The sequence below is a fragment of the Sipha flava genome, unplaced genomic scaffold, assembly GCF_003268045.1.
Source record: "Sipha flava isolate LNK unplaced genomic scaffold, YSA_version1 163_pilon_pilon, whole genome shotgun sequence".
NCBI lineage: Eukaryota > Metazoa > Arthropoda > Insecta > Hemiptera > Aphididae > Sipha > Sipha flava.
The window spans coordinates 254210-277973 of NW_020271821.1; the positions used below are offsets into that span (position 1 = coordinate 254210).

The following is a 23764-nucleotide window of genomic DNA, read 5'->3' on the forward strand; positions in this document are numbered from 1 at the left end:
CGGGAAATATAAAAAAAATTACCTAGACTTATTACCCCTGCATGTTTATATTCACATTTTTGTTCTTGTGTAAAATTACTTTTGATATCGCCGTGTTGACATTTACCTAAAGTACGAGCCGAAGAAAGTTCTACGCTTTTTTAGATAGATATACTAGGCACTTTGAAGGATCGTTGTTAAAGAATGTAAAAAATAGTTTACAGAGTACACAAGAAAAGAAAAAAAACGGATTCTCTACTTCGCAAAGATTATTATACGAACCATTTATCGTTGCAACGTCAAAATTCCGCCTGGTCCATTATGCGCGGGGCTTGGGGCAAAACAAAAAAATAAAAATAAACGAATATAATATTAATCGAATATTTAAGCACAATTCGTTTAGAGTAATTAATAACGGAGAATGTACCATTACGGACTGAAAAACACTCCACGTATGCATACAGTAAATCATTCGAATTTTATATGATATACGATCGAATAAATGTGTGTATATATCGTATGCAATATGTATACAGGGTGTACCACGGACACTCGCGCGTTTAATAATGTGGTCTCATCGCGGAGTTTTCCAAATATTCGGGAAACGATGTAGTACACGCGTCGTGTAAGCCATAAAGATTACGTTATTATACAGCAGAATTTCGCCAAAGGCCGAAAAAATAGAGTTGAAACAATGACGCTTTATAATTTTATCGAAAATAATTGCTACGTTTGTAGTATGCAGGATCCGGAACTATAAGCGTGTTTGTCAGAATCAAATTTAATTTTAATGCGGGTTTTTGAAAATTGATTAAACAGTAAAACGAGATTATACCTAATGATGATATTAATATTTATTATGATTTTTATATATTTTTTTATTTCAAATGAATTCGTTCGGTTTGAAAGTTTAATCCATGGAGTCTGGTAGTGCAACAACAATTTAATACAACGACCTATTCAAATGTCATAATAAAAATCGTTTTAACTATTTGTTGGTAGTTCATAAGTAAACGAAAATAAAATTTACTTTCTCGTTTGATCGGACTTAATCGAATACGATTCACTTTCATTTAATTTATGAATCCGAAAAACAAGTCCAACGACACGGTATTCATTTTGAAATCTGATATCAGATTGAATCGAAATAAATTACGATTCGACTTTTCAACAATGACCTAGGGAAAAGGTGTTTCGAAATATGATGTTACTATTTATCAACAAAAATACGTCCAATTCGTGCAAAACTCGTGCTTGAGTCAACGCGTAAAAATGTTTTCGTTTACCGAGAAAGCGTATATTTAAACGTGTTTGCGACTCATCGTACGTGCATAATCATGTATAAAATCCATAACCTTCATGCAGTATTACACGAGTATAATAATGTTGATCACAGTTAGTGAATTTTGAAACATTCAATATGTTCAGTACTCGATCATGGTTCGCGACGGTCCCAAATAATGTTTAAATTTATTCGTAAACCATTTTCAAAAACGCATTTGCATTGCAGTTGACGTTATTCTTACGGCTATCGACGAAACTTTGATCGAGATTGATATTAATACTGAAAAGAGACGCGTTATACTACTATTATAATTTACACGAAACATGTGCCCGTGGACAGCACGATAATTGTTTTCAATACTACTACTTGCATAATATGACTTTATTAATTCAGCAAGAACAAACAAAATGTAAGTAAAAATGTATATATATAAGTAATTGCAGTCCAATTAATCAATAACATTAATAAGCATGTAAAATTGTATAAATTATTTAAATGGATGACAAAAATAACTCTAAGTAGGAAAAAGAAAAAAAATATTTGTTACAACCATACGTTAAACTAGGGCTGTTCGATAATTTTTTTTTACCACTCAATTAATAATTTTATATTTTAATCGATTAATTTGATTAATCGAAAGTTAATATTCAAACTGAAAATCGATTTTTTAACGACTGATTAATCGATAACCGAATTTTTTAATATCTGAATAACCGATTAATCGATTTTTTTTTTTTATTGACTGATTAACCGATTAATTGATTTTTTTTTAATGACTGATTAACCGATTAATCGACTTTTTTACAATGGATAAATTGATTCCTTAACTTCTACACAATATTCAAGAAGATTTGCAGGATGACATGTTGATGTAGATGTCCACTTTTATAATATTATCCTTAATACATTCCGAATCATTGAACTCAAAACATCATATTAGCATTTAGCACAGATTTAAAATTTAAGTATGTAATCAGGTAATCTAATTACATATATATATATATCGATTAATTGGAAATTTGATTACTTCGATTATTTCAATTATTTGGCGATTAATCGAATTTTATAAAAAATGTGAAATAATCGACGGGGGAAAAAAGTAATCGTAATAATAGATTAATTCGAAATAATCGAACAGCTCTCCGTTAAACTCCATTAACCATTTGACACCTCTCGATTCTGCTTTATGTAACATATCGAGTCCATATACAAAGCGTGTGCTGGGGCAATCTTCGATGATGTTTCTTATAGTTTGTATGCACCCACATTCACAGTTTTGGGTTTCACTTATGCCCCATTTGTAGAGAAGATATTGACATTAGCCTTTCTCCGTTCTATTACGGTTTAAGGCAGTCCACAGAGATCTAGGTAGATTAAGCCTTGGGACTCTACAGAGTGGATCGTTAACTAACTTGGCATTCTTTACAACCAAGGTTTTCCATCTATCTCTCCACGTGTCCTCTAGAGAATTTTAGAGGGTGGTTGCTTCCAAATTGGGTGTCTTATCTTCAGTCTTGAAGTAGGGGGGGGTTAAGGATATCAAGGTATATGGGTAGTTGAGGATTGATCTTCACTTTTTCCAGAATTCTGTAAGAATGCATCTTCCGCCGTAGATCAGGAGGTAAAATGTTTGATAACACTGGTAACTAGTCGACTTGAGTACACCATGAGGTCCCTGTAATAATGCGCATTGTTTTATTTTATTCTGTATCCACCATTTGGCAATGTACACTTCTATCCCAAACAGGGGCACAATATTCCGCCGTACTATACACTAGGGCCAGCGCAGACGAAAAATGAAACGTTGCCGTTTTCTACGCCGCTGTAGTCGATTTTTTTTTATGCAAATAAATTCATTTAATATTAAAAAAACTTCATTGAAGTTATATTCTTTTTAATCCAATAACCATTATTAAAGCAGGGACTGGTACTTTTAAGTTATTGCGGTTTCGATTCTCAATTATTTTATTAAAAGGTTCGGGTTCGGGTTCCGGGGTTCGAAAAATACAAAATTCGGGTTCAGTGGAAAAACTTAATAATCAAAAATAGGTAGGTAGGAGATACACATTTAATAAGATAAATGGAGATAGGTATAGTAGTAGTGAACTACATAGTGTTATCCAAAAGTCAGATGATAAAGACCTGTAATAAATATAATTATTTTGTGCTATCTGGTTCACCAAGCAATAAAAATTATTTTGTTATAATGAATTAGATTAACTTTTACCTTAGCGAGTTCCAACCAAAAATAATAATACATATAATGATAAAATATAGAACATTGAAAAATTTAGAAATTCTTTTTTTTTTTTTTTTTAAACTTAGAATTGCTGTAATTCAGTCAATTTTTGAGATAGAAAAAAAGGTTATTTTTTCAAAGTTGATTAAAAAAAATAGTTCTATCAAAATCTGGTGTTGAAAATAGGTGTTGCCATTTAAAAAAATGAAAAAAAGTTTTGTTGCGCATGCGCACAGTAAAATAATTAAAAATTAGAAAATTATCACAAAATGTGTATTTAAGTATTCCCTAGCTCCTTAAAAAATCCTAATTTAATACGAGGTCACTGAACTGAAATATTACGTGTTACCATTTAAGTGTAACACACTGTATATTATATGTATCGTGCATTTTGAATCTTAATAGTTTTATATTTAAAATATCTTTTATCAATGATCAAAGTATTCTTATAATTATATAATAATATTTTGGTACAACATTCCCATTGTACAATAATGTTTCAAAATGCATTAAATAATTTATCAACGAGTAAGACAGTACAATAATACTTATTGAATGTTGTGGTAACACTGCAAGTACATCTAGTTCGCTTCAAATCGCGTTCGTAAGGCCCTCTCTATTTATATTACTCTATGCCTCTAACCGATAATATTATCACAAGGAATTAATTGTTAAGATTTATTTGATTTTAGCAGATTTATGTTGTAAACGTACGGTTTCCCTGCAGCGTCTAGACGCGGCGTCTGACGCCAAGAACCTAGATTATGTATTTTGTGTATGACTGGTTTCGCTACTCGCGTTTGACGCGACGCGCCAATCGCTTTGACGCGGCGTCCGGCGTCAGTACCGGTCCGGACCAGTGTTGCGTCAAGACGCCTGGAGAAATTCCCGAAATTCCCGAAATTTTTCATCGTTGTTAATAAGATGTCCACTAATCAAACTTTTAAAGAACCCTTCGGATTTCCTTGTGGAAAACAAACTTTTGAAAGGTTTTCTTTTTTTTTGGAATTAAGTTCATAAGTAATTAATTTTCAATTTCTTCATTACGAAACAACAATTCGCAAATAGTATTATTATTATTAATGATAATGTTCAAAATAAAATGTTGATTCATTTTTAAAAATCAAAAAATCAGATCATAGGTATGTGGAAACTACGTGTGGAAGAGACAACGGTCGCAGTAGTACTAAAAGAATGGGATAAAATAATAAAATTTGCAGCGTCTGACGCTAAAGAGAAAACAGGGTAAACGCAGCGTTCAGACGCCGCGTCAAGACGCTGCAGGGAAACCGTACCTTAAGACTATTATTTTTAAAATTATTGCATAAGTTGAAACATAATAGCTATTAAATATATTAAACATATAGCTATTTCCAGGAATTATATCGGCGTATATATAATGAATAGAAGTTTCCATGTACATATTATCTTAATTGTAAACGATTATAACAGAGGTGTAACATCTGCCGGCCATTTCTAGGAATGACATACAGTTATTATCCATCCATATATTGTTTAAAATGTTATAACAAGACCATACATAGTTTTGATTTCAACGATATTAAAAATATTTTAATAATGTATACTATGTTAGAGTTGTCGTGCTGAACTGTAAAATAATGAATACAAAAAAGGAAATCACATTTAAGATGTAATAACTCATTCTCATTTATAATATATATATATATATATATAGTAGAAAAAGGTATATTTTTATACTATTATCGTATATTTACACAAAAACTTACATCGGTTCTTAACCAATATCATACCCTTATATACTATATAGCTTTACTCATAGAAAATAATTAACTATCATACTGACAAAGATCTAGAGTGATAAATCTTATTATTTGTTGAAAATTACCAGTAAATTTATAAATTTAACGACAAAAGGCGATAAATCGGAAAAAGTCTATTTCTAAAATCTATAAACAATAGACCAAACAGTTCACGTTTTATCATAAGACATGATTACCTATATATATTGTATTGAAAGATGAGTAGTACCGCCGGCCTTTACTCACAACAAAATCTCGATGACCGGAATAACCATCCGATTATTATTCAGTCCTGAAACGTATAACTCATACTTTACGTCTTACCAGTTCCCAGTGATTTTTTTGTGTATTTTTATTTTAGTTTTCCGTGTTTGTATTTCAACTTGAAAATGTTTAAGTGCGTTCAGTGTATCAAAGTGTTCTCTAGCAAAGATAATTTAGCTAGACACGTTAAAATCCACAAAAATGTTCAGTTTACATGCGAAATATGTTTTAAGACTTTTACACGTAAAGTTAATTTGTCAAATCACAAGGAGAATCAGTGGCGTGGTGATGATATTATTTTGGAGCAATTGCTCCTTAAAAATGTTTGGTAGGAATTAATGAGTGTAATAAATTTATTAGATAATTAAGTAAGTACATCTGATTATACAAATCAGTCTTATATACGTATATTTTTTAAATTTTAATGTTTTATTGTGGTGGAAATGCCGTTAGGATGAATAAAGGGTACCTTATGGTATATACATTTTTGCTCTTCACCAAAAATTAGTTCAACACGCCAATGAGAAGAATAAGCATGGTATGTATTTTTAATTAAATAAATACAAGTATAATAATTATTTAATTTTTCAAGAATATTTTAACTAAATATTTAAAAAGCGTATTACATATCATTTTCATTCGAGAAATTTTACAAGAGATTTATTATTTATTTAATTAAACATTTACAAGTGTATACATATAATTTTTATTTTAAAATGTTTATAATTTCAGTTGATACTCGACGTGAAGTTGGCCCGGGGATTGTTGTCCTCGACGTACTATAGAATATCTATTACAGGCAAGGCTGTATCTATAAATTTTTCGAGAGGGGTCCAAAACACGTATATTATAATTTTATTGAATTTAGATTTTAACTTTTGATATTTGGTTAAAAATAAGACAGAAAAAGATTTAATCTTCTTTTATTAAAATTAATATCATATTTTCATATGGTATTATTTTTATATTTTCAAATGATATTATGATATAAAATTAAAAGCAGTTTAAGTCATTTTTGACTGAAAATATTTATGTCGATATTAAAAATGAATAATTATTTTAAACATTCGTAAAATATTGAAGAAATTTCGGGAGGGGAGGGGGTCCAGACACCCTGGACCCATCCCAGATACGGCCTTGATTACATGTATATGAGGCGGGCTCACGCAGGTTAGTATGCGGTATGAAAAAACCAATAATAACAAGACTCCTGATTATGATGAGACAAAACCTGACTCATGGATCATATACCAGGACTGAGTATAAATAATTTGTGCTTAACCATAATACTATAAGTAATTTATTTTATTTTTAGGTAATAACTTGTATAGATAGGTCATGAGCAACGGGCGGGCATTAGCCCCTCCCTTTGGGACTAAGCTATTTATTTTACAAAGCAAAGTATTATTATATATTAATAATTATAGTAAAATATTATCAATGGTCATTGATGAATATGGTACTTATTTTATATATTTTTTTTTATAAATAAATAGCTCACTTTTGTTGTTAATTATATGTATTTATCTATATTTTAAAATGGTTTCAGATTAAAATTGATACCATTAATGTAACTATTTAAACTTTGTCATTATTGTGAAAAAAAATAACTTACTTATGAGGGATTCAAAAACATTTTCTGAATTTAAAATTTTTTATAGATTTAAAAAACCAACTAACTAAATTCTTAAACCTCCATTAGCCTCCTAAACACATCTGTAGGACGCATATACGAAGTAGATATTTTATACTCCCAACACCTGCACGTATTTTAATATATTTTATAATATTAACATAGGCGGATATCGGAGGAGACTTGGGGGGGGGGGACTTAAGCCCAGAATGTAAACGTCAAAATAAAAAATTATGTTTTTCAATATTTGATATTTATAATTTTTATTTTATTTTGTTGAGATACGAGAATGGTCTGGAATATTCACGGCTTATCGTTGTTGGGAAAATCATGTTTTGTAGGTATCTATTGATAATCGCGAATATTCTAGAACGTAAGTTCTAGAAAACAATTGTTTGCGATACCTGTAAAGTTATAAATACACAAGCTGCAGACCGCCACAGCATTAGTGTCTATTACGTTTTTGGAGCGTATACGGTGTTCGCCTTTAATTTTATTTTTTTGTTTTTAATACCTACGCGTGGTTTTCCGTAAGTGACGTGCTAAACAAATATACAATATAATTTTATATTATACTTGTGAATTGTGTATTTATCTGAATTAATCAATTAATTTTAAGTTAAAAATTGTAATCAATTCAATAATGGCTAAAACAATGTTTGATGTATTTAAAAAACAAAAATTAGTTGTTACTAATCCATCGTCAACAACAACACTAGAATCTGAAAATGAAGATTTAAATATTGGTTTAGACATTGAAACAACGACACAAAAAAGTGTTGAAAATATTGTAGATAAAAATGTCATTTCTGACTTGGGAACTTTAATAACAGGCCCTGTGCTATCAATTTTAACAGTATGTACAAATGTAGGTAAACGCTAAACATAGTTTTGGTTATTATATTATATTATATTTAAATTAAATATATTGCACTCATATCCACTAACTAAATTTGGTACACAAAATTGCGCTTTCATTCATAATCTTTACAAAACATTTAAATGGCTTGAATATAGTGTATCAAAAGATTCAATTTTTTGCTTTGCTTGTAGAAATTATAGTACTGGAAATAGTGGCAATTTTGAAGATGGCTTTTTAGTTGGTTTTAGAAATTGGAAAAAAGCATGTGCTTTGTATTTATGCTTTATTTATAATTTTTTTATTATAATTATTAATATAAGTATATTTTATAGTTGAGTATTTGTAGTGGATTTAAAGGTGGGAATAAAAGTAAACTTAATAAATTGGATGCCCATACTAAAAGTAGTTTAATATTAAATGTATGGTTAAATGGTCAGCATATCAGAAAGCAAAAGAAACTGGTAGTGTTTATTCTCAAATATCTTCTCAGCACTCATTGATGGTTGAAAGTTATAAAAAATATATGATAATGTTAGTTGATATTGTTTTATTTGTTAGTTGTCAAGGAATTGGTTTAAGGGGACAAGACGAAATAAAATATTCTTTAAATCAAGGTATAAAACTAACTACTGAAAAGTAATAATAACTAATATCACTATTAGTCTTAAATGATCTTAAATGTAAAATATCTAATTATGATAATTCTTTGTAAAAAAATAAATATATTTTTTAGGGAACTTTAAAGAATTATGTAAATTGTTAGCTAAAAGAAATATAATAAAATAATATAAATCATGTATATATAACATATAACATATGTATAATATAAAAAAAATTTTAAAATCAATTACTCAAGTCATATAATTCAAGATAAATATATGTGCAGATGTTGTGAAAAAAATATGTGTGAAAAACATTGAAGACATTGAGGTGTTTGGAATTATGTGTGATGAAGCAAGGTGAAATATAAATTATGTTTTATACATGGTCTTCTTAATTTATTTTTATTAAATTAATTTATAGGTGTTACAAAAAAGAACCAATGGTATTGGTATAAGGTATGTTAAAAATCTAGATGTTGTTGAGAGATTTCTCAGATTTATAGACTGTTCTTAGAATCAAGATGCTGAAAGTTTATATCATTACATATTATGGTACCTGAAAAAGTGTAAACTTAGTTCTAAACCACAAATAGTTACTCAGTCATATGACCATGCAAATGTTTTGTCTGGGAAATTTAACGGACTACAAAATAAAATAAAAAATCAATATCCTCACACTATTTATACCCACTGTATGGCTCATAAAATGAACCTCATTGTAATGGATATGTGTAAATATGTAAAGGTAATGAATATTTATATATATCTAAGATCTTTATGATTTTATTTATTACTTACATTAATATTAGGAAATAAGGCATGTATTCAACACTTAAGAATCTCTGTACGTACATTTTTCTCATCCTTCAAAAAATCAAAAATTAACTGAGATTTAAACTAAACTAGGAATAAAACATACGGCAATGAATAGACTTAGTGTGACACCAGATGGAATTGCTGTTATTGAAATATATAGAGTCTGTTAAAAACAGTTACAAAGCAATTATTCAAGCTTTAGAAGAAGAAATTGAAAATGAAGATGATAGAGGAGTAAATGAAGCAATTGGTATAATATAATAAGTAATAATTAATGACTCAAAGTATTTTAATTTTAATATCTTAGTTTTAGGTATATTAACAAATTTCAAAAGTAGACGATTTATAATTTTTTTATTTATCTTACATAAAGTATTAATTAATATTAATATTATTTCTAACAAATTTAAGAAAAAAATTCAACCTTAGGGGAATCTAAAAATATTATAGAATTTGTGATGATGACTTTTAAAAATTCTAGAACAACAGAGTATTTTTCTAAACTTTGGTGTGAAATAGAAATTTTTGCTCAAGACAATGAAATATGAATAGAAACGCCATCTAAAGGTAAAACTTAATAAACATATTATATTTATTTATAATTATAATAATTTTAAGTTAATATTTACTTAGTTAGGATGCAAAAGAAAAATATAAGAGCTACACAATCTTAAAAATGTTGATACTACTGCAACCACAAGTGCTGAACCAAATATTTATGACACCATTGAAACCATTGAAGATTATTTTAGAAAAAATGCTTTCTTTCCTGTATTTGATACTATCTTGATAAATCTGTAAAAAAGATTTTCAACTGAAAGCCTCTAAATGGCCACAGCTGTTGATCAATTTTTTTCAATTAAACCTTGAGGAAAGTCTTTATAGATCATTATAAATTAAGTATCGTATCTGTTTCTGAATATTAATTTTTACTTACCTATGCTCTAGTTTTCTAGTTTTATTAAAAGTTAATCTGTATTTTGTATATTTTTTAGGATTTGATGAATTTATCTAAAGATGTATTACAATCAGAAATAGAAGTGGCAAAGAATTAAATATTGCAGTCTACTAATGAAAATGCTGTAACTTTAAATTATGCGAAAAAGGTTTTATCAAAACTGACTTTCCCTCATTTATATAAACTATTTCAAGTTACTTTAACAATTCCTATAAGTTCCTTAACTTGTGAAATGAGTTTTTTGGCCATGTGTGTGTAGAATAAAAAATTGGCTTTGAACCTCTATATTGCAGGAAAGGTTCAACAACACCTCAATAATTTATATTGAAAAAGAAATGTCTAAATCTATTAATACTGAAACAATTGTAAATATATTTGCACAAAAAGACATATAATTAAAATAAAAATAATTCAGTAGCTATTCAATATTTTATTTTTTTATGTTCCTATTACCTATATATATATATATATTTGGTGCCTCAGCTAGAATCAAGTAGGAATAGCCACTACAGTTAGTAGGTGAAAATGTCTGAAGTAACTAAAAATATTTGTTTTCGCTAATGAATAAGACAAAAATGTTAAGCCTCCCACAGATGAAACCAAATATCCGCCTATGAATATTCTTAACTATATCATAAATATGTAATAAATTTTCATATTTTACATCACTATATAACACCTCCAATTCAACTTTTAATATATTAACATAATTCCATAGGTTCAATTTATTCAATTACATAAAAATAATTAATTTAATTCAATACATTAAAAGTTGAATCGAAGGTTTGTATAGTGATGTAAAATATCAAAATTTATTACACATTTGTGATATAGTTAAGAATATTGAACAAAATGCGTTGAAAGACATTTTACCTGAAGCTTATTAATTATTTATTCTTATTTTAATTGTACCATCTTCTAGTGTATCAAATAAAAGAAGTTTCTCTTGCCTCAAAATAATTAAAAACTGTTCTCGAAATAGTATTTCACAATTTCGTTAAAGTTCTCTTTTAATACTATTAATTTAAAAGTCCTTGATTTATCAACTTAAAAAAACTGTATTATTTTAAAATGATATTATAAATATGTATGCTAGTCAAAAAGATAGGAGTATAAATTTAACATACAAACATAATATGATAGTTTAATTTAGTTAATTAATAGTTTTAGAACTAGACATACTTTAAGTCCTTTTCGGGACTAGGCATACCTACTTAAAAGGTCCTTTCAGGACTACCAAATTTTAAAATACTCTGTGTATTACCTATCTATTACTTCAGCCCCTATTTTTTAGTGAACCCCGACACATTGTATATAGTCATAACTAGAAGTGCGTATTACGGATTCGAGAAGTGTGCACCTACTAAATACTAAAAAATACGACTACTATGAAAGTGTTCTTCAAGAAGCCATTTTATGCAAGACAACCGAAAAATAGGAAAAAATAGTGTTACTTATTATATTATTTACTATATGAAACAAGTATATTATTAGCATTCATATAATTATAATTATTTTTATGTTTTTAAATTACATTTTAATTTTGAATGGGGAGGGATACATAGGTTGCCTCACCAAAAAAATACCACCAGAACCACCACTGACATTAATAAATGGTTTTGATGTAAGAGATGTGTAGTTTATGAGTGAGTCGACTCTTTTTGGTGAATTGAATCCAGAGGCGGTTTGTTATAAAACTATCAGGAGCAACCGCTCCTGGTCCAAAGAGAGGTGGGTATGTATCTATCATGGGGCCACTGGAGTCTAGATATGCTAAACATTACAAATTACAATTACAAATCATCTACAACAGAATAGGTAATGATATTATATTTTATAGAGAAGTACAGGGACACAGGGTACTTTTAATGATATACCAAACGGCTAACGTAGTAAGTACTAAGTAGTAACGTAGAATACACGGCAGTCGATATTCGATAACGTCAAATTAGCATTGAACCGCAGTAGAATTCTATGAATGCTTAAAACTCGTAACATAGCTATGGTTGCTGGTACAGTAGTACCACATACTGACATTTAATATGAACGAAATCTATCGATTCTATCGACAATCAGCCCGCAGCCGTCTCTCGTTATCGATGACATATCATTAATAACTTATCATCAGCTAAAATATATAGACGGGTTTTAGAGTCTATTTTTAGAAAATAAAGAAACATTTCGGTTGTTATCATAATAGATAGTAAACTTGATGTCGAATATTTATGATTTGTCGTCAACTAACTTTATGTAATATTTTATTATCTATGTCCTATGACTGTTGAGTTCGAGTCTTCTGTTTTTTAGTTTCCGCGTGCACAGCGTGCTCCGTGATTCTATCAGTTAATGCGAATTTCAGAAATCTTTCTTATGGTAAGTACTTAATATGTTTTAAGTATTAAATAATAATTATCATAGTTAGGCATTTATTATATATGCATATAACTATAGGCATAGCGTAGGCATTTAATATTTATTTATTGCGACTACCTATAGGTTGTGGCGCATTTAAGGGGGGGGGGGGCGAAAGGGGCAAATGCCCCGGGCGGCAAAATATTCTAACTTTTATTATTGATGTATTCATGATTTTTTTAATTTTCACACCTTTTTCGGTATTGTTTAGTATTTTAAATGTATGCATTAATTTACTAATAAAATAAACATTGATTTAACTGTTAATAAATAAATAAATAAATAAATAAATAGTTTATACATAAAAATTAAAGTTTAAATAGAATAATACTCCAGACTATACTTTTATTATATTTATTTATTTCTATGTATAAACTATTAATTAATTTATTTATATACTAATTTATGAGTAGTTAGAAATCATTTAATAATATTCATTTTATTTTTTATTATTAACTATTGGACTATGATAAACAATAATGTATAATATTATTTAAAAAACATATATGTAATTATTAGGAACAAACAGTACCAATAAAAGTTATGGAAGTTATTGAAAAAGAATTAACTAAACTCTCATTTTTAGAGCAGCATTTCTCTGAATTTAAGTAAGTCCTTTATTATCTAACAGTAATAATATCATTTAACTAACTTAAAGTTGAACACAATTTCTTATTAATAATAAATATTAATTATATGATTTTTCTCTAGCATCCTAGCTCTTAATCTTCTAGATGTAGAAAAAGTATTGTGAATTATTAAATATTTATACTAAATATATTTTATTTAGTGTTAAAAGAAATTATCTAAATTGGCTAACACAATTGCCTTGGGGTTCAACAAGTAATGATAATTTTGATTTAAAACAAGCAACAACCATTTTAAATTAAAATCATTACAGAATGAAGGATGTTAAAAAGCGAATCCTCGAATTCATTGCAGTAAGCAAATTTAAAGGTTCAACTCATGGCATAATCTTGTGTTTCCATGGACCACCTCGAGTTGGCCAAACTAGTGTTGCAGAATCAATTGCAAGAGCTTTAAATCGAGAAGTAATTGAATTCCATGTCATATTTATGTATTAATTTATAATCTACTGTGTTATTATACTTAATTATTTTGCAGTACTTTACATTAAAGGTCAACGCAGAACCTATGTTGGTGCTATGCCAGGTAAAATGATTTAATGCTTGAAGAAAACTTCAACTGAAAACCCTTTAGTTTTAATTGATGGAGTTGACAAAATAGGAAGGTAATATTTTAAAATTATTTTATTAATCTAATATTACTAGTTTTTGTATTATGTTAGAGGTCATCAAGGTGATACATCATTGACATTTTTAGAATTACTAGATCTTAAACAGAATGCTAATTTCTTAGATCGTTACTTGGGTGTATCTGTTGATCTATCCAAAGTACTATTTATATGTACTGCCAATGATATGAATACTATTCCTGAACCCCTTCATAATTGTATGGAACTGATAGAGGTTTCTGCATATGTCTCTGAAGAAAAAATGGCCATTGCCAAACACTATTTGATCAACTGGTGTGACAAATGATCAAGTGATATAAAATTATTAGTTGTATCTTCTTTTATGTAAATAATTTATATTTTTAGGTTGAAATTGCTGACGAAAGTTTGTGTTCCCTTATTAAATCGTATTGCTGTGAAAGCAGTATACGTAATCTTGAAAAACATGTGGAAAAGGTAATTTTATTATATTATATATTTTGAAACAAACATAATTAAAAATAAAACAAACTTCTATTTGTTGTATATTAATTTCACAAATTTTACGAAAAGTTGCATTCAAAATAGTTACTGGAAAATCAAAGAAAATAATTATTACCTATGATAAATTGTATGATTTTGTTGGAAATCCAGTATTTTCCAAGAATCAAATGTATGAAGAGCCAATCCTTGGAGTTGTTAGAGATTGGTTTAGACTGCCATGGGTTAGTTTACATTTCTGATTAATTCATCATAAAATCAAGTTAAAATGTATTAAAATGTATTCACCACTAAAAAAATATTCTTGGTTTCTTTTCAATATATTTAAATTTAAATTTATCTTAATAAATAAATTTATTTTACCTTATCAGATTCAAATTACTTTTTAATCTTCACTGTTATATAAATGTATTTTTTAGGTGGTTGCATGATGTATATCGAAACAGAGTGGACAGATGATCCAAAGATTATAGTTGTGTTGCATGCCAACCGTTTGATCCGTGATTTCAGTACTAACGTCTTAGTCAACGCTTGGATGTAGGTGTAGTGAAGAAATAATTAAGACTTTATAATAATTTAATTTATTAAACTGATAAAATTATTCTAAGTGCTACAAATTGTAAATATTCTAAGTCCAAAAAATAATTTAAACTATAGAAATTATTCTAAGTCCTAAAAATTAATTTATAAAAATAGTTTGAAATGTTTCTAATTCCGAACCATGACATACACTGACGTGAAGGTACTCAGTGCAGCATAGCCAAAACTCGTCTGATTTGCCCTTGTTTTCGGGTCCCTTTTTATTTGCTATATGTAAGTGTGTGTGTGTATATGAGAATGATAATAAAAATATGATATTTCCTCATTGATTGTGAGTGTGTGTGCGCTATCTCTCGACCAGCCCATAATTATTGACGCAGAGATCCAGGATGTGGTCACTATTGTTTCGATTAACTATTTTATTTCAATTTCACTTGAAATGATTATGTGAAACAATTAAATAGAATTTATTTAATTTATCTAACGTGTGTGTTTAATCAATACAATTGTACCTTATTGAATAATGTTATGTTATATTTTGTATGTTATCCTAATAATTATTAATTTGTCTCCTTGATTAATTCTATGTAGGTGTGTAACGTTTGTGTGATAATGTGTATACTTTAATTAATTCGATTAAATGTATTTAATACATTTAATTTGTCAAATTTTTCGTAATTTAGGGTTATCATAGTATTATTGTTATCTAAGTATGTGGCACACGACAGTTGAAAAAGATGAATATGTTGGTAGTATGGCCACAACTGGTAGTTTAAGAGATATTTTGCAAGAGTGCAAAAATAGCATATACTGTAGCTAAACGTTACCTAAGAGAAATAAATCCACAAAACAAATCGCTGTTTACTAGAAGCCTACATTTACACGTTCCTAAAGTAAATAACAGAATAATTAATTTTATTTTTTTTCAGTAGTATATATTAAAATAATATTGAAAAATCATAGTAATCTGACAAAATGTAATATGCTTAAATCACTCAGTTAAAAATATATTGACAAGATTACAACTAGTAACCTATAGTCTATAGTCAGTTGCCCAGGGCTCCGCGGTTCTGATTTAACTGAACTTAAAATATTTTATTGATATAAATTATAAGACCCAACATTTATTTTGCCCAGGACCTCGCAAACTTTAGCACCGTCACTGATGCCACGAAGAAAATCTTCAATATTTGTAGTATTGTTATAATTGGTACATATTTATTTTATTTTAGCTGTTTTATCTCGGTAAATTTTTTTTTTTTGGGGGGGTCTCGTTGATTCCTACATATTGTTCGACATTGAATCTGTTAATGCTTTCTTCTGCGTTCAATTATCGTGCGGTAAATTGTAATTGCGATAAATTGGCTTGCGAGCAATCGTTTGCGGTCAATTGCTCACGATGAATTGACGGTACACCGTGATTTGTACTTCGATGTACAAATGTGCATAAAAATAGTTTTATTTGAACACAGGATGTGTGCAACAGTGTATTGTACTCGTAGTATATTTTGCATCTTCACAAAAAAAGGTAAAATACGTCGTGTTTCACTGATCTACCGCTATCTAGTGGTTTCCATACAAGTGCGGACATCGGATGTAAGCAGTAAAATTACATCACCATAGTTATTGGCTGGAGATAATGTATTTATAACGGTTTGCATTGGAAAAAAAATAAATACTCTCGTATTGTGTAGTAATTAAAATTGTTCTCGTAGAATGCATACAGTTTGTTCCAAAAGTGTCTGGTACTAATGATAATATTTTAATTATATTTTATTGTGGTAATTGTATAAATTAGTTTCAGGTAACCTTAATGACATTCTTAAATTATTTAGCCAATTAGATATAAATAAAGAAAACCATACTTAGAATCTTACATTATTTTAGGATATGTACCAATATGCAAATTTTTGTTGGAAACAATGCCTTCTATAAGAGGTATATAACGGTATACAATGTACAATACTATACATTGCTATTGAACAGTTGTAATTGTTCCGAATCAAATGTAAACGTATAAATATACACGGTGTAATATGTATTATTAAAATACTTGTTAAATTTAATTCTATTACATTAACATATCGTTTATATTTCACGCTTGATCATTGATATTATTGAAAATAAACGACGATTTTTTTTTGTCAAGTGAGTAACGTATTGCAATTATTATTACGGAGGTTTATTTTTTTTTTCTCAGTCGACCAGGAAACGAAAACCACACGAACAATAATCAAGATAATAGAATAATAATAAAAATAATAAAACATAAAAATACAAAACATTTTTAAACAAATCGAGTAATTAAATCGCAGAAATTATATTGATGATTACAGATCGGGTACATTTTAGCAATGGTTATTAATCCTCACGGAATTCTTAACAACATATTTTAGTTACGTTTCGGTTAAATCAACGATATTTTTCATTATTTATAAATAAATATTTAATTTATTATTATTTATTTACTATTTAATTTATAAATAAATATATATGGTAAATTGTTTCAGAAAACCCATCAAAAAAATGTTTCATTCTTTTTTAATGCTATCCAGACAACTCAGGTCATCGGACGAAACTTTCCAGATAGGTAGGTGTATTAATTGAAGTCATGTTTTTATCGATTGTTAACCGTGGTTTGTTTTTGAAAGCATAAGATTCGTCGTTAAAATCCCGGATGATCACCCACCAGGGATCTAACACGCTCGAGGATTGCAGACTGTTGTTAACTTTTGCACCTCGCCATGCCCAAACTGCAATAATTTATTAGGTTTTTGGTCACGTACACAACTTTGAATAGAAGATATTAAAATTATAAAATGGGTTTGACTAAGCTATAAGCTTCTTAATTTTAAATTCACCATACTCGTTAACACTGCATGAACATGATTTTAAGTTTTAACGTTTACAAATAACATGATAGATAAAACTAATAATCATACATACATACATGATGGATTTGATTATAATATATGACTAAATATATTAGATTGTTGAAGATTTTTAATGGTTTTAAATTATACGTATATTATACTTGTATTTTGTATAAATTAACTGTTAGATTTTGGTGACTATCGATGATAATACGACTTATGTTTTTAAAACTTTTAGGTTCTTTCGGTTGGTTTTCCATATTAATACATACATTTTGAACTGAAAAAATTATTTTTAATATTTTTAATAACCAAGTAGTAATCTATTCTCATGAACATATTTTATTAGGTACATAATAAGAAATTGCCATTTATAAAATAATTTATTAATAGTTTTTTTTTTTTTTTTTTTGTGATAATTTTTATTAATATATGTCAATTCAATAAAATTACTGTTAGCACAACCATTATTTGAAAAGTTTTAAAATTTTTTATGAAGATATAGTAACGACAATTGTCTTTAAACATTTTATGTTTTATATACTCAGTTAAAATAAATAATTGATGAACGTTTGGATTACTTAGAATTACAAAATTTCAGAAATAAATTCTACAAACACAAAAACATTTCACGATATATTTTTATTTTAGTAGTTGTTAAAATATTGAAACATTCATAGATCTTGTATAAAACTTTTGAAGCTCTACCAAAATTTTGATGTAAACATGAAAAAAATTGTGAAACCAATTGAAGTCAATAGAAATCTTAGATTGATAACAAATTTACTGTGAGGTCATATAATTTTAATGCTAGTACAAATCACATAAATATGTATATAAATTAATAAACAAATAGTTTATATATATAAATAAATAAATGCTTGGCCTTAAGTATTATTATATTTGTAAACTACGATCGGTTTCGAATTAAAAATTGAATAATATTTTTAACGTTGAAAGATAAAAGAACCTTAAAATATAATAATCATATTCATGTTAATAAAAATAATAGAAAAGATATGTGTTTAGTGTTTCTTTTCATTTTTCGATTTGTGTTAATTTAGTAAAGTCAAAACATTATCTTTGAGCAATAAATCCTCTCAATTAAAACCATTACAAATCTCACTGATACAGCCAATAGGTAAAATTAAAGTCTATTACAATCATTAGGATGCTTCTAAGAACAAACTTCGTAGAAATCATTGCTTATGATGACCATTTCTATGATTATTATTATTTTTTCTTTATTTTTAATGAAAATTTACTGTCTATGAAATCAGTTAATTGCTATTTTAGGGAAGAATGAGGTAACTCGAAGGCAAGGGAAGAAAGTCGTCCATTTGCGATACCCGTCGTTGACTACACATAAAGCTAATGGACAAATTCCATTTCAGATGCTCTGTATACTTATTTGGAATATGATTTAATGGCCACTGTTGCACAGTACGTATAAAACAAAGTTGAAAAAAGAGTTGGATCTGTGGTACATTTATTTAAGCTCTAAGGTTCTCCAGAGTGGGATCAACAGATTTCTCAGATGCCCAAGTGTAACAATACGATTAATAGCTTAAACATTTAATAAATTTCTTCGGATATATTTGGATTTTTGTGTATCGTTTTATAAATTCTTGGATTGTATGGAGTTGGTTTTATCGTTCACTAAACGTACATTTAAAAATTAAGAGCGAGGCTCAAGTTGGTTTATGAAGTAGATTTGACACATTTCTTGCGTGAATCCTTTGTCAGAGAGTTCTTCTTTAATTAATTTGATATTTCTTTACAGCGGTGAAGATTACGAATGACAATCTTATAAGGGTTTGTTATTCTCAGACAGAAACTTGTAACTTTTGACGGTTCTTAATTACTTCACGGCAAGCGTACACATTGAACGTAGATTATTTAAAATCTTTCACGGATATTACGTGATTTTTCAAATTATATACCTAAATAGCAAAGAAACATATCTCCAGATTGATATGTTTCTTTTTAATCTCCAGATTGATTAATAATATTAAACATGTGATAGTGTATTTATTTTTATCGGAAAATGCGACTATTGGTCGACATCGGACAGGAAACGAGCGATGGTGGAACGATAACGATCCAACTGAAGAGACCTTGATGCACAAGAGTGGTGGCTCTAAGCCCGAATTTGTAAGGTTCGTTATTGCAGGTATGTAATTATACATACCACTTGAGTGCAGAAAACGTCTACTGACGGATGTCCGAGGTATGTCAATTTTTTGACTATTGAAAATCTAGCGACATATGTATTGAATTGAAAGTGAATGCTAAAATACATCGAAATTAAAAGTTAAAGTAATGAAATGTAAGTACAAACCTTGCAAGCGTGAGACGTCGAATAATCATAGTACTTCTAACAAGATTACCGACCATATACAGAGCGCACTGAAATCTAAACTAAATTAAACGTCAATATGCTCAATGAATATAATGTTTGTTAATAAATATTCAGCGAACATAAACTTTTGGCGAAACATCTCTAAACCGAAGATTTCTAAAAAAAGATCAATCCATTGCAATTGACATCCGTTAAATATATAAAGTAGTTTATAAAAGCAAATTTATTGCACCAAAGAACATTAAATATGTACATATATTGTAAATGTATTACGCTTACTCAAAAATTGTTCCTTCAACTATCTGTAACTATTGAGTTGGTACTTAGTTGATTTTGTTATCTAAAAACACTCTATTATCAACCTGCATTTTCTTTTAACGCTTAAAAGTTCAATACCAAACACGACTTTGAAATACGAGTGTATTATCAAGATTACTAGTATTTTTTTATTTGTGTTCACAATTTATACTGTGAATGTTTGCACATTTTTTTAAACATTTTTAAATTAGTACACCGAATAAATAAAACAAAAAAAATCATGATTGTTTTATATACTATTATAATATGTTTATAGTAAATTGTTAATTATTTTAGTTCATTTAAGTTTAATGGGAAATTATAATTAATTCGAAATAAAGACATTATGAAAGAGAAGTAATTTATTTAAAGCTGTTATGTTTAAAAACATTTTTAAACATAAAAAGCAAATATTATCAATAAAGTTTCAAGTAAAAATTTTTTTATAATTATATACGCAATACAATATTTGAAAAAAATAAGGGGTTATCTCTCATCTTACTGCAGAACGTGTTATGAATGTTATGTTTTATTCAACGAACAAATAATAACAAATCTGTGATTTAAAAATGTGCGTAAATTATTTTGAATGAATAATAAATGCAAATTAAGTATAAGTAGGTGGCACTAAAATGAATCTAGGATACATATTTTATAAACAGTTACATGGAATAAATAAAGATAAGTAATAAAATAATTTCTTATAGCTAAATATAGAAATTCTTGACTAATTTTTGAAAATGATTTATTGGTAGTGTACATCGTATACAAATTATAAATAAAATTTAAAAAAAATATACAAAATAAAATATAAATATTTATATAAGCATATATTTACAGTATTAATGTGACCTCCTTACGTTTGTATACATGCATAAAAATATATTATGATTTATAGAAATGTTTTAGTATTAATGGCTGGAGGAAAATTAGACAATTGATAACTATCGTTATGACTTTAATTAATAAAATTGTCAATTTCTATATCAAATTATTGAGTTTTAGAACAATTGTTATTTTTATCGATATAAACGTTTCAAATTTAACTGTAATAAATTAATAGATATATTAAAATCAATACGTCATTGATAATTAATTTTTTTTTAACAAAAAAAAATTATTTATGGTTTGGAACATACTGTACAATGCAAAAGGAAACAGATTATTTACTAAGTGATATATGTTGTAATTATGCAAAGATGGAAAAATACAATCTTAATAAATGTTCTAGTTTATTTATTTAACAAATTATCAATTTGTTTGTTTCCAAAAAGTATAGATATAATTAAATTATTTGATTAATTTTGTGTTTATATTTTGTGTTATAATACATAACATTCAAATAGCATTCACACATTCATTGATCGCCATCTTACCAAAACAACAAAACGTATGAATTTGAAATTAGACACAGAAGGTATTCCAATTATCTAAATGTACAATAAGAAATGATTTTTCAAAATTCAAATTCTGAAGAATAATGTTTTCTAATATTTGGTAGGAAATGTTTTATTATGTATAATATATTGATTGTAATAATAATCGATTAAGAGATATATACAAGTGAACATAGAAAATATATATAAAAATATCATTAGAGGTTTATGCACTTTTTATAAACTTAAGGTTTTTTTTACATAAAAAAAGTAATTGTTTTAATATTAAATAATTAAATATCTCTCAGGCAAAGCCAGTTATTCAGGGAATATTGTATAAAACTGTCTTTAGTTATAAATATTCGTCGATTTACAAAATAACTTGAAATTTAAGTAACTAACAATTTTAAATTGTATTGCAGGTCGTTTAGAAAAGATCTTAATATGTATATATGAATTAAAACTTGTCTAACCAAATAATTAAAAAAGTTTTCAAAAGTGTCATGATTGTGTAAACGGCACTGTAGGAATATCAATATAATTGTGGAAAATAATTCGATATGAATTTATAATTATATTATATATTTTATATAAGTAAAACAAATAGAAATTTTAAAATAAGATGTGAAGAACACAGTCTAAAATAAAATGAAAAAACTTCCTTTTATTCATATTTCACTAAACATATCTTAGAAAATAACCATAATATAAATTTTGATATCAATACAGACTTAGAAATATTAAATATCCAAAATAACATTTACTATAATTCAATTTTAGAAGAGTTACACATATACTCGTACAACAAAGTTAAAAAAAGTAATTTTAATAATATTTTAAATATAAAAACCGATTTTAAAAATAATATCTTATATCAATACATTTTATGTAGATAATAATAAATAATAATAATCAAAGTATTTAAATTTCTTAACAAATCTCAACATATTTCATAATAACTCATTTTAAATAATCTCTCCTATAAAAATAAATTATCTCTATGTTAAACGACCAATTTTTCTCAATGTATTCCTATATATTTTTTTTTTGTTCATATTTAGTTGCAATTTTATTGACTTTGTATATACAGTATAATAAATTTTGAATTCGAAACAGGTCGTATATTATAAATATAAAATACTCTAAGCTAAGCATTTTTTTTATTTATTTGTTTTATAATTTTATTAAATATAAATAGTTTTTATAGTCATTACTTTTTTTGTCCAATCTTCGGAATACATTTTCTCAAATAATCTGTTGATACTAATAATTGATTTTCTAGATTATTTGAACTTGTATCACTACATCATTTTATTCATATTGTTATATTGAATTTTTACAATTTAATCTTTAAATATGTAATCCATAATTCATTCATAATATAAGAACCGAAAAAAATATTTTATTACCTAAAGTAAAAAAAAAACATTTATAGTTTGATCAGGTTTTCGGTTCTGGTTAGGGTTTTCTAAAATTTTAAATAAAAGTTCTTTAACACGTTCACGGCCACCCCATAATTTGAAAAGTCGTATACAAAAATCACAACATAAAATTCATAAAATTCCATAGATATTATATAATTCCATAGATTTTATATAATCCATAGAATATAATATAATACAATCTATGGATTATATTATATCTATGGTATTATATACAATCTATGGATTATATAATATCTATGGAATTTTATACATTCTATGGAATTATATTATATCTATGGTGTTATATACAATCTATAGAACTATGT

General features: G+C 27.2%; 2 pseudogenes; both read left to right on the forward strand.

Annotated features, from left to right (window-relative positions):
• The first annotated feature begins 7824 nt into the window (after nt 1-7824).
• Nucleotides 7825-9799, forward strand: LOC112679502 (annotated as a pseudogene).
• A 2882-nt stretch (nt 9800-12681) lies between these two features.
• On the forward strand, nt 12682-15110 carry LOC112679507 (annotated as a pseudogene).
• Nucleotides 15111-23764: the final 8654 nt, after the last annotated feature.